Genomic DNA, 12,198 nt, shown 5'->3' with positions numbered 1-12,198 from the left:
ATTCTGGATGTCAATCTACAATCTACTCTAAACTGTAAAGTCTTTGGTGATTCCTCTTGTCATGACTCCTTCATTCATCAGTCATTTGAGCATATGCTTACGCCCAGTTGCTTTTCACAGATGCAGAAAAACGTTTGAATGTGATAAAAGGTATTGGTCCAGGACAGGAAAAGCATTACAAAATTAAACTTTGTAAATATATAATTGTATGTTTACCATGTTTATAACTATCAGACATTTGTATCACAAACTAACTCTAATGTAGTTACACATAAATGTTCTTTCATGAGCCATATGAATGGATTTTAATATGTTTAGTATGATATGGGGTGAGGCTGTAAAATCAAGTAAATAAAGCCCACAGAAACCTTAAAAGGGCCCTGCCACCTCCCACTACTGGCAAAGAGAAGTCTTTTTTAATATATGAGACAGAGATAGATACAATTAATTAAGTGCCTGCTGTTCAGGAAATTCTAGCCAGTTGGGTCTTATTGCTCTGCTTAAAGGAGAATGATGTATGACATCTAAATTATCCTGACCTATCAAAATAAAAAGTGATAATATTTCTTTTAGGTCACTGTAGCCCTGAGTGACTTCTGCTATTAGGGTATCCTAAGAATTCTTTTATTAAGTCACTTTTCACCTGTAAAAGGAAGGGAGAGAGAATGGTATGGTAGAAAGGGCAACAAACTGAACCTCATGGATTTGGGGTTCATGCTCTAGACTTGTTATTTTATCCTAGTAACTCAATAAGGTCTTTGTTTGCTTCTCTGTGAAATAAGGAATTTTTACTATATTAAGAGACCTTATCTTGGGGTCCATGGCCTATGAATAGTTTCTAAGGAATCTGTGAGCTATATGTGCACTTTCTTGTTTTATAAAGAGTATCCATAACTTGAATAACATTATTAAAAGAGTTTTCACCCCCAAAATGCAAGAAGTAGGTGAGTATATGACTTTCTAAATGTGGCATTGTATATGAGTCATTATATACAGGATTCTTTCAATAATATATAGTGGTGACTATCATGTTCAAGGAAATATGCTCACCTGTGTTATGTTTATGATACAGGTATCCAGAACAGGACATTGCAATGGAATATTTTAATGTTTATTTTCTAGCGTTCTCTTTCTAAGCTATCTAATTTCGTATACTTCTAGGGGTAGATTCACAGTTGAACCTAAAATGGCATCCCAGAGTATTTGTGTATGTGACTGTGCCCATGAGCATTTATTCACATTGTTTGATGTGCAGGATCTCAGGGGTGTGTGAGCAGGTGGGTTATGTACTTACACCTGGGGATAGCTATGGGGGAGAAGGTGTGAAGGGGTCTGCTCTTGTCCCCATCAGCCTTAAAGATTTTTACGTGCACTTTTAATGTGTGTGCTCATCTGTGCAACATGAGGGGTTGAAGGAAGAGTAGAAAGAGATGGCCTCACAATTTAATTAGTGAGAAATTGAGACTGAAGCACTGAATCCTGCCATCAAGGAACATACAAGCTAGTATTATACAGAAGGAACATGAAGCGTGGCAAAATATGCCACCCCAAAATATGCACCTTTAGCATAAGGATTATTTTGAACTAAAGACACTTGAAAAACAGCAGGTACAAGAAGGACACTTTGACCTTCCTTTTCCTCAGGAAAGTAACAGATAAAAACTCCCATGTGAAAGATGCTTTCTTTTTACCAGGAGCAAAGAAACATTCTTATCACCAGAGACGAGAAGTCAAAGCCGAGAGAAATCTGTTCAAACAGACCTTGCTAAAAGTAACTCTTACCTTCCTGTAGTCTCCCCATATATTTCAGTTGCTTTTCCATACTGCCTCTCTGTGTTCAGCCAAGTATATAAACAATTAGGTCCAGCCACTTATTTTGGTCTTTATTTTCCTATGGGGACTACCATATACATGTATGGTTTTCTCCTGTTAATCTGTTTTATGTCAATTTAATTCTCAGGCCCAGATGGAGACCTTAAAAGAGCAGAGGTAAAGTTTTGCCTCCCCTACACAGACACAAACAAATAAAATTTCTGCTATTACTCTTAATGTACCTTGTACTGATCTGCTGCTAGAATGCAGAGAACATATAGTTACACGTTTTATAGTTTTGTCTTTGCCTTAAGATCTTTCCACTTCAATATTAACTAAACTTGGTCCTCTATGAGTCTGAAAAGACCAAGTGATACAACCATGAGAAAATTATTTGTTTCACCTTCTGCATTTTTTTGTTTAGTAGATGAAACTTTGCTAACTTCAAGTTTTTCAAGAAGAAACGATGCTGAAGCTACTAAGCCCCCAAAGACAGATAAGTCCAGAAGTATACTTTCCTGTTGTTAAAAAAAAGAAGTTTACAGTATTTTAAACTCAATACTCAGAGATTAACTTCAAAAAGAGGGCTTTCAGCCTTAAAGCATGTGTTTGATGATGAAAATTCAAAAGGAGACGTCACAGTGAATTCATGATATGTTCCTCCTAGGTGCTACTCCATGCTAGGAGATAGGGATTTAAACATGAATAGGATGGGGGCTCAATCTAACCATGAGAAATAAAGAAAGGAACAAGCATATAAGCAGAAATAACTAGCACCTTACCACATAACAAGCATATAATCAGACATAACCAGCACCTTACCATGTCCTGTTCTTACCAGGCAATAACCAAAGAGCAAAAATGATTCTACTGCCCCATTTTATATCTAGTTTCTCATTTACTGTTGTCCTATTTTCTTTCAGCTAGTTAAGCATTAGAAAAGAGACCCATTCAATTTGCACTACAGTCTTTTCTTCTCTCTCATTTTCATGCAAAATAAATAACCCCCTTCTGTGTGTTCCATTAAGATTTCAAATATCCCTATTTTGTGGTAATTATATTAATTTGTGTGTCAGCCCCTATTGCCCTGCATAAAATCTCTGTTAGTTATATTTATATACTCAGAGCAATGCCACTGTAAGCTTTCCTATAAATGTTTGCTGCCTGATTTAATTCAGAAGTCTACCCGAAAGCAGGGATGAGTGACAGCTACTGAATAAGTTGTTCTTCTGGTAGCCATTGCTGTCGAAGAAGTCTCCAATAGCAATAACAGTAGTTCAGAGCAAAGACTGTTTGATACCTGAATATTTCAGTTATGGGTAAACTGTGGGTGGAGAGCCCTTCTAGTTTCCCCGAGGACAAATACACTATGAAATGAGAAAGTATTCATTAATGTGACTTGATTTTTTTAATAAATAATTTTGAATATCTTTTAAGCACTCCCTTGGAGTCATAGCCAGAGCTAGGCTTGCATCCCTCAGCCAGGTGATTGCTTTTATCAAACCTCTAAAGTCTTTTGGTGAAATCAATGCCCAGTATCAATAAAGAGATGTTTGTAGCAGGAATAACTTCATGTATTATTATCACTATTATTATTTCTTTTAAATAACTTGGACAATGCAAGTGGAAACAACTATTTTGTACACAGCAGTCAGAACTATTGTATTTTATCAAATCTTTCAAGTTTACTGCTGGGCTGGTTAGTAGAACCATTACAAGTCATAAGCCCCATGTTAGGTCAATTTGTTTTAGGCAGGAAACGTCACTTTTGTTGAGCAACTTAGCGTTAGCAACAAAAAGTATCAGACTCCGTTCTGGTTTGTATGGTCAAAGTACTTTATGACACAATCCCATAGATTTATGTTTTGTCTGTAAGCGACAGTACAGAAGTTCTGACAACAAATTACCTGACGAGAATTCAAGTTAGAAAAAGAAAATTGATGTAGCTCCTCCATTCTCCAACCAATCTGACAATTATCCCTTCCTCCCCATCTCCCTCAATCCTTATAATTTATGTGCAAAACAGACCCACAAAACGTATCAGAATATACTCTTTACCAATCCTTCTCAAATACTTCTTAAATAAGAAGCAGAGATACTAAGCAATAAGCTAAAAATATGTTCAATAGGCATAAGTGCTGAATTAGTAAAACAATTCTTCAAAAACCCTCCATATATAATAAAATCCATTAGATATAATTTTAGTTTTTGAACTATTTTTTCTTGAACATTTCTAATTATTTGTAAGTGTTGATAATTTGTGATTTTGTGTGTGTGTGCTATTCCAAAGAGCAACAAAAATGTACTTATTTTTCAACTGAATAATCCTCATTTTCTCTAATAATGAGTTGACTGTACTATTTTACAAATCTAAAAATCAGGAAGAGGTCATAGTGAACTTGTTTTTCACTCCTGAAACATTTTGCCATTTAATCACTTTAGGAATTATTTCATTATTATTCATCAATTATTTCCCACTAAGCCAGAAAAGATTAAAAACAAGCAAGTGGTAGATTGATGGAATTGCCTAGAAGAATGATGAAATACTGAAACATCCTTAAGATAGGAGCTCAGAACTGGCCAAAGGAAAAAGCTATTTCCTTTGTGGAAGCCTTCTTCAGGGAATGGCCTTAAAATTTAGGTAGGTTTGGGCCCATGAAAATGAAGCCATGGATGGGGAAAGAGACATCCAGGCAGGAGATGGGCACAGAAATATGAAAACCTTAAAGGTGTGTATAAGGCTTCACAGGAATTCAATTTGCCTGTGAAAACTTCAAAAGAAACTCCATTCTGCAGAAATATTTACAAGTCTACTTTTTTATTAACAAAACTTTAGTTTAGTGAATTAAAGCAGGTGGATTTCCTATTTATGAATCATCATTACATCTTTCTCCATCTATTGAGGGAAGCTTCATAAAATAGTAGATCTGTTGAGGTGCTCGAGTGAAAGAAAAATGGAAAGACGAGTTATTTGTGAAAAGAAAGTCGAGTGTGCACAGGAAAAAGGACAAGAAAGACTTGAAGTTGTGACATAGAGAATTATTTTATCAAAAGGGAGAATGGAGCAAATACGCCTTCTAAAAAGTTGGGGCTGCCAACTGCTTTATGAAATGACTATGAATGAGAACCTGTTGTTATCAGTCGATAGTGAGAAATTATAACTGAAGCTAAAGTTTGCAATATTCTATTAGCATTTACTTGCTATTATGTTGATATAAGTGGTAGTTTTACTTTGGTGTAATATATTGTTGGTAACCTGTGTATGTAAAGGGTTTCATACTTATGGTTGCCATTCTAATTATTGGTATTTAATGTCACTTAAATGATTCAAATTCTTGTCTTATTTTTAATCTTGTTCACATTATGATTATTATTACATTGTCATCAGACACAAAGTATCATTACCCTACCTAAACTACAATGAATCATCATTTTGACAAAAGAGAATTAAAATTCAGTTCAGTATTGCTATCTTTGGTTGGTTCTCAGTTTCTAAAATCACATTGTACAATTAAATAGTATAATAGAGTATGTATAGGATAGAAGGAATGCTTTATTAATGTTTAACCTTGATTGTCAGGCAGCCACAAAAAATTCCAAGTAAGTTTAGTAAAATTTAAGTTCATTGAAATTGGACTATTTAATGATTCATTCAATCAAGTCAAAAACAAAAGATTCAGTTGGCAAATATCACATATTGTATGTATCCATATTCTGTTTGGGGTTTGATTGATTTCAAAATTGCTGTCCTTGAAAAAGTAAAAGTTATCAAGAAACTCATTAAGGTAGGACTTCCAATGTTCTGGAGTTGGCAAGAAAACTGACAGGTTAAATTGTGAAAGTATGTATTTCTATGCTCTGAGCTGGATTACAAAGCTTTGGAGTTCTTTGGAATACTACTCTAGCTTTAGAACCACCCTGCCTTTGCTGGCTTTACGGAAGGATCTTAGCAGCAGTTAGATATGCTTTGGGTTTCACTGCTGTTTTTCTTCTTTCTTACTTGAAAGTAAAATTGCATCATGCAACCAGAAAGAAGCCTGAAGGTTTTGGTAGGGTTGCATCTAACTCTAAGATATATAAGTATAGTATAGGTAAAATATCAAAGAATATTATTATCCTAGTTTTCCATCACCATGTTTGTAGGTACAAGATTCCAAAATATATTATTTTAATGATAAAGCCAAATCTCTTTTGCTGCAATACTTTTTCAATTTTATCCTCTATAGTGTAGTTAAACCAATTTCTCTGTTGTGGAGACTAAAATCTATCCCCTTAGAATTTGATAACATTCCTTTTATTTCATGTATCTTCTTCAAACTCTCATACTTTTTATGAAATCACTCTTGTATCAGACTTTAACCTGACATCACATTCCTGTTTCCCCACATGTTAGCTTGGTACCTAAAAAATTACTTTATCAGTCTAAGCCTTAAATATTTATTTGTAATATATTGATATGATATGATATCTGATATGATATAAATATATTATTTAATACATAATATGATATATACATGTACTTATATAAATATAAGAACAACAATATAGGGTTTGCTCTTAGGTTTAAACTATATCAAAATCTTAATGCAGGGCATGCAGAATAAGCATTCAATACATCTTAGTGATTCTTCTCTTTCTTCTTATTTACTGACACTTCTCCCACACCCATTTCCAGCCTCTTTTCCTAACCCTCAAACCTAACATTTCTTAATAAATACTGTGCAGCGTAATTCGTTAACCACTGGGCCAATACTAAGTTCACATCCCATTGGGGGTTTTTTAACATCCTTATCGGAGTATAATTGCTTTACAATGGTGTGTTAGTTTCTACTTTATAACAAAGTGAATCATCTATACATATACATATTCCCCATTGCAAATTGTGCTTAGGCTAATAGAAATGGGATTTCCAATTTGGGAGTTGAAGGAGGTAATCGGACCTACAGGATCCCTGAAGCCTTGATTACCTAGAATAGATGGAGAAATAAGGAATACTGATACAAGACTGTGGTAGCCTAGCATGATGAGGTATACAAACAGGGATCATGAAGAACAGTGAGCTCAACAGGCTTGAGAAGTGACAGGAGATGGGGTCTGTTAGTCCTATGAGCTGCCTGGATATTACTAAATTACCAACATTTTTCCTGGATTTTTTCCCAAGTATGGATCATCACCATCAGAATGACCTGGGGATGTTTGTTACATTTTAGATTATCAGACACCAACCCAGATTATACAAGCATAGAATCTCTATATTTTCAAGAGTTTCCTATGGAGCTTCTCCTGGGAACGAGTCTCTTAGAACCTCTTCTCCAGACACATCTCTCAGTTACAATGCTGATGTTTCTCTGGAATAGGACAGCAGAGTGGACAGCTATTCCTTATTAGGCTTAACAGGCCTCTGTGATGAACTATTTGGTAATAATGCCTCTCCCTCTTTTAAGTAGTCTCTAAATTACTCTTTGTAAAATTACTATTTTTTTTAACACTTAAAGTTGTTTTATCTCACCTTGGAGAAATGGTTGAATTACAGGTCTGGGGTGGGAATGTGTAAGACAAGCCTATAATGCTTTGTCCACTGTTTCCCAATGGCTAAAGTGTTTCAAAAACAATAACTGCAATTGATTGGAGCACAATGGATATATAAAAGTTCCTGTGTTCCTAATGGTACTCAAGAAAAGGGAAAGCAACAAATGTCATGTATGTGTACGTCTGTTTGGGCACTTGAATCAGCCATAAGGTCAAGGAAGAAAATTGAAATAGCAAGTTTCAACATGAACATCCTCTTAACTTGATTATGTTTTGTGTTGACTAACAGGAAATTTTACTTCCAGTTAATGGTTTTTTGTATTTTGGGTTTTTTTTTTTTTTTGGTGGTATTCTCTTTGTTTTTAATCATTTCCCAAATGAATATCTGAATCTTCTTGTTTTCAATAATTTCTAATTCACTTTTGTTTTGTTTTGTTTTTAATTGCTACAAATATCCCTCCAAAGCAAATTGTGCTTTTTGGCTACATGGTCTCACAGCCTCTATTCCATGACAGGTATAAACTGCAGCAGGAACAGACCATTCTACCATACTTTGTCACTCCTTAGCACTGTATACTCTTACATTCTTAGTGTGCCTCTGTCATGTTCCATCTTAAGTAATACAAATACAGAATTCATGGTTTCCACAGTCATTTTTAAATTTACTATAAGATAATGCTGACACTATAAAACAGTTTCTATCTTGAACCTATTCAAATGTCATAGCAGAATGCCATTTTTTTATGTATTGATATGCCATTGCCTTATTTGTTTTACCTTGTACCTAAAAGCAGGGTAATATTCTACCTGCAGTGGATGGATCATTCAGTAAAAAAGGGGTTAGGGGCTTCCCTGGTGGCTCAGTGGTTGAGAGTCCGCCTGCCGATGCAGGGGACACGGGTTTGTGCCCCGGTCCGGGAAGATCCCACATGCCGCGGAGCGGCTGGGCCCATGAGCCATGGCCGCTGAGCCTGCACGTCCGGAGCCTGTGCTCCGCAACGGGAGAGGCCACATCAGTGAGAGGCCCGCGTACCGCAAAAAAAAAAAAAAAAGGGGGGGTTAATGTCACCTTATTACATTAAGAGAATGCTTAGTTTCCTTAAATAATCTATATATTATAAAAAAATTTCATTTAATCATAAAATTATATTTTATTAATGTTAATTAGGAAGATGACAATAATAATATTAATTCTAGATGACGTGTACCGCAAAGAAAAAAAAAAAGGGGGGGGTTAATGTCACCTTATTACATTAAGAGAACGCTTAGTTTCCTTAAATAATCTATATATTATTTAAAAAATTCATTTAATCATAAAATTATATTTTATTAATGTTAATTAGGAAGATGACAATAATAATATTAATTCTAGATGATGGTTATTGAGTGTGTTTTGTATGTGATAGTAGTAACTGTGTTAAATACTTTTTTTTTTTTTGCGGGACGTGGGCGTCTCACTGTTGTGGCCTCTCCTGTTGCGGAGCACAGGCTCCGGATGCGCAGGCTCAGCGGCCATGGCTCACGGGCCCAGCCGCTCTGAGGCATGTGGGATCTTCCCGGACTGGGGCACGAACCCGTGTCCCCTGCATCAGCAGGAGGACTCTCAACCACTGCGCCATCAGGGAAGCCCTGTGTTAAATACTTTACATACAATATCTCAGCTATAGGTACAGGAATCCTATGATGGGTTATTATCAACTTCATTTTTTTGAAAGAAGAATTGATAGAAAAGTAAATTAATATAGATAATATCACACAGCTAGTAAACGGCAGGCCTAGGGCTCTGAAATCACCTAAATACTTTCTAATCAAAAATTACTTGTTTTTATTAGAAAGAACAAGAGGAAGCTATCTATGTATGCATGACAATATAGGAAAGGAAAATGAACGTTTAGGTCACTAGGAACCTAAATTTGCTTCTTATGAAAAAATTATTGCTAGAGGCTGAACTTTTCTTTATGTATTGAGGCAAAACCTGTAAACATTAAGTCATTTCTTTCAAAAATATATTACATGACTTTATTGATTTGTTGATCTTTATAAATGCTATGATCTCTTCCTAGGATAAATTAGCTAAGTTTAGAAATACTTGTATTCTGTTGGAAAATGTATTATCAAAAATGAAGTTTGAGAGGAGACAGAAAAGGAAGGGGGTGCTAGAAATTGGATCTTAAAGAGATAAAACTATTAGCCATTTTTTATTCCAGAAAATACATAATGAAAGATTAACAACTACAAGTTTAAACCAGTGTTTCTCAAAATGTGGTCTTCTCCTGAGATATTTTAAGATTTTTGATCCCAAGCCCTACTAAATCAAAATCACTGAGCTTGAGACCTAGAAGAACAGATTAATAACAAGCACCCCAGGTGACTCTAATGCATTTGTTTGAGAACTAACATTTTAAACTTCTAAGGTAAAATTAACATTCAGCTAGATTGAACTATCATAAAAATGAAGCAACTGACAAATGTTAAAGAAGAATCATCAGGGCTTCCCTGGTGGTGCAGTGGTTGAGAGTCCGCCTGCCGATGCGGGGGATACGGGTTCGTGCCCTGGTCCGGGAAGATCCCACATGCCACAAAGCGGCTGGGCCCGTGAGACATGGCCGCTGAGCCTGCGCGTCCGGAGCCTGTGCTCCGCAACGGGAGAGGCCACAACAGTGAGAGGCCCGTGTACCGCATAAAAAAAAAAAAAAAAAAAAAAAAAAAGAAGCTTTCAGTTTCACACAATGAGGACTTGCAATAAATTAACCCCCATCTGTGTCCACTCAATTCACAGCTAAACTTAAAAATAAAAACATCACTTACATAGAAGAGCCTCAGGCCAGAAACAAAACTCACCGGAGTTTAATAGTATCTTAGAGCCCAAAATATATATGACATTGAATTAAAAAGCAAAAACATAAATAGGGTTGGAGGAAGGAGGGAAGGAACCATTTCCTCTTTTTCTTTTATCACAGAGGTAGTAATAAAAATAAAAGAGCCAGACTATTTACTTTGAACTTTTGAATGTAGTACCATCTTGTGAATATGTATATTTTGATATCCAATAAAAATAGGCCATTTAATTGCTTTGACTTTTGCTTCCTAGAGAGAATGAATTCTTTAACAATAACTTTCAGAAAGCTATAATTTTCTTGTTGATCTTTGAATGTTCCCCACTAAGCCTATTTCATGCTGATGCAGGCCGGCAGCCCTCCCTCCCATTATCATTAATTAGGCTAAGGCACTCAGTAATGGGAGAATGACCTTGTTTAAAGTGTAGTTATCCATCCAATTGCCTCTGATGGAAATGTGTAGGATCATTAATAGAATAAATGATCACACAACAGATACAAATGGTGGACTGATGTTTATAATGAGGGATGATAAAATCTTGGAGTGAAAGATAAAATCTTTCTCTTTAGAGTGTGGAGTGTAGAATGGATAAAATTCAATTTATGCTTAAATAAAACAGCTACTTGGCATTTTGGCAAAAAGAGTTATATCAGAGCACAGTTAATGACTGTCCATAGTTTTAAATAGTGCAATAGATTTGCTTCACAAGCAAGCATCATACAGAGGGATGAGTTGACTACATTGTCTATAATGAGACTTGTTATGGTCTATAGCACCTGCCTTACATACATACCCCAAGTTTATCATTCTTGAAGATAATCAATATAAATTATTCTGTCTGTAAGCAATCATTCAGCATGTATACTTCATTGTTTTGGGGGGCATTCTGATATTAAATATTTGGATAATTGGCTCAATATTTTGGGAACACATAAAGCTCACTTTTCGATATTACTAATAGTGAATAAGCTTATAGTAATGAGCTTATTTTAAAAATTTCCAGCAATGCCACTTTATTTATTTTATATGGAAAATGGTAAATTATTCTGATAGATGCAATACATATTATAATAATTTAAGTGGTATAGAAAAAAATAAAATGACTGTAACTCTCCCTGATTAAAACTAGCATCTTTAACTTTGGGTAGATATTGCTCAATTCACCTATTGAGATACAAATAGAAACTGAAAGATGGATAGATAGGTACTCTTTTATAACATACTCTACTGTACATTCAGTTTTTAAATACGGAGTGATGCACTTATTTTTATTTGAAAACATACAATTGTGAAGTTGAAAACATTCAACTTCAATTAACTCTTTCTTCAACAAAACTATTTTATAAAGAATTTCTTTCAGGCTATGAAAAGAAATTATTTTAAACTTTAAGATGCTGGAATCAATGTTTCTTTTTTAACTATATCTGTAAAATTTTCAGAGTTCTTGGAAATCCATCTAAATTTTAATTTAATATTTCAATGACATTTTACCTTCTAGATGATTTTTACCTGATAGATAAAAATTGTGTCCATGGTCCAAAATGTTTGTGTCCTAATAATCAATTTTTTTTCTGAATAAAAACAAAATTATGCTTATATATTATAGGCATTTTTTTTCAGCTTTAGACATTATTAAAACATCTGATTCAGCAGCTTATCTTATGAAGAATTTTTTTTCTTTATTGATATTCTTTTTTTGTTTTGTTTTGGCCATGCCCTGCAGCATGCAGGATCTTAGTTCCCTGACCAGGGATTGAACCCATGCCCCTTGCATTGGGAGCGTGGAGTCTTAACCACTGCACTGCCAGGGAAGTCCTTTTATTAACATTCTTAACATTGTCAATGTTTATAATAATTACTATCAGTTTCAAGGCATAATGTCCAGTTGCTTAATCTACATTTTGTTATTTAAATGTTTCAATCAACCTTGCCATTACAATGATAATATTTTTCTTGACTTAGTTGCCTAAATTTCATATTTTTCTTGACTTACTTGCCTAAATTTCATAATTTCCTTAA

Source organism: Monodon monoceros, unplaced genomic scaffold (genome assembly GCF_005190385.1).
Source record: "Monodon monoceros isolate NGI ecotype Baffin Bay Population unplaced genomic scaffold, NGI_Narwhal_1 Super_Scaffold_7, whole genome shotgun sequence".
Taxonomy (NCBI): domain Eukaryota; kingdom Metazoa; phylum Chordata; class Mammalia; order Artiodactyla; family Monodontidae; genus Monodon; species Monodon monoceros.
This window is presented reverse-complemented; position numbering follows the sequence as displayed.